This window comes from Macrobrachium nipponense, chromosome 19 (genome assembly GCF_015104395.2).
Source record: "Macrobrachium nipponense isolate FS-2020 chromosome 19, ASM1510439v2, whole genome shotgun sequence".
NCBI lineage: Eukaryota > Metazoa > Arthropoda > Malacostraca > Decapoda > Palaemonidae > Macrobrachium > Macrobrachium nipponense.
In genome coordinates this window covers 65,392,079-65,393,785 of record NC_061088.1, presented here as the reverse complement: position 1 = coordinate 65,393,785, position 1,707 = coordinate 65,392,079, and the positions used below count along the sequence as shown (strand labels likewise).

The window sequence follows — 1,707 nt, the reverse complement described above, 5'->3', positions numbered from 1 at the left end:
TATTGGAGACTGCTATTATTGGTAGACCTGATTTTATTCCTGCTGATAAAAAATTTACACCATGTGGGTGACTAGACATTAAAACTTCTGAGCAGTAGTATACAAATATACTGTATATCCTATTTATCTTGGTATTTAATGGATTATTTTTTATGAAGTCTTTTACATCAAATGCTTTGTCTAAAAAAAATTAATACTCATTTAAACAGGGTACATCCTTATTTAGTACTGTAATTTAATTTTAAAAATTGACACCTGAATCAGGGATTTATTATTACAACCCATCGCACAGTTCTATTTGTTAATGAAGAGTCCCAATACAATTTTTTTTTTTTTTTATTAATGAAAAGCCACAACACTACCTAGGTAAAGAGTATCCACTGGCAGGTGTAGATATTTGTTCTGTGGTTACATTGTTAAAACAATGACAAAGGAAAATTTTTTTTAATAATTACAAACCTTCCTATTTTTGTGTGTACAATTACAAAGTTGGTGCTATCGCTTATTAAAAATCAGATACATAACTTGTAGTATGATGATAAGCAACACCTACGTTGCCCAGCACTTGCTTTTTCTGGTATTTTGCATGTCTGCTTGACAATCAGTAACAAGCAATAGCCTCCCAGCTATCTTATCACAAAATAAAGATTTCTGTTTATATGTTGTTGAAAGTTATCAATTATATGGTTAAAAAGTTTAATTAATTAGAAAGATATACATTTTGTAAATAAAACCTCTAGTGTAATGCAAAAGTTAATTTAGACTAGAAATTAAATGGAATGACTTTTAGGGTCTTTGATACATTCCAGATTTTGCCATATCAAAAGACCAGCCTCTGAAAAATGAGATAACCTGGTGGGCCACTATGCATTTTTACAAAAAGAACTTTTAAAAGTCTGCTTAAAAAAAAACAAATGGAAATTATTATTAGATGACACCAACCAAAAACTTACTATTGGCCTAAAGTCCTGGATGCTCGATTGTCAAAATGAGTTAAGATTGAGGTACTGTTTTACAACCTGTCACCAGTACAGTCCAACTTCTTAAATCCGGAAACCTTGGAACTAGGCCACTGCCGGACCACAGAAAATCCCGGAATATAGAATACGTCCCTAAAAAATTAAGCCTTTGGGTAATTCCACATACAGATAGCCTAGTTTCCGATTTAGCCTATTACTAGCTACGTTCTGACGCTGCTTTATATAATTTTATTACTCATATATTTTAACTTCATCATTTTATAACTTTATACTGATATATTTTAACTTCATCATTTATAACTTTATACTGATATATTTTAACTTCATCATTTTATAACTTTATACTGTAAAATTTAAAATAGTACTTTTAACACATTTAGCCTACCTTCCTGAGTTAGCCTACCCAATCGTAAGTCTAACAACAGTACTAAACCTCTCAGAAACTGCACATTATCAGTGACTTTCAAAAACGATCAGTGACTTTCAAAAACGAAATTTTGTAGTTTCATAATTATCTCTATTAGTTTCTAAGTATTTCTGTTGTAGAGGATAAAGAGATGAAAAAAATGAATGATTTTTTGGTGATTAATGTGGATTTGAAAGTCGCGGTTGGCGTCAAAATGTAAACAAAGTACACCGGGGCCATCTATTGAGGAAAATGAGCAATAAACTATTCGCTAATGAAATAAAGATTTTCTAGCATGGATAAAGATTTATGCTTGCACTT

The 1,707-nt window shown here is 30.9% G+C and overlaps 1 protein-coding gene across 1 annotated transcript in view; it reads left to right on the top strand.

The window, feature by feature from the left end:
* The window catches only part of LOC135217703 (26S proteasome non-ATPase regulatory subunit 12-like), a 431,722-nt gene that overhangs the window by 53,062 nt on the left and 376,953 nt on the right, over positions 1 to 1,707 (top strand). The gene's annotated exons all lie outside the window — the stretch shown is intronic.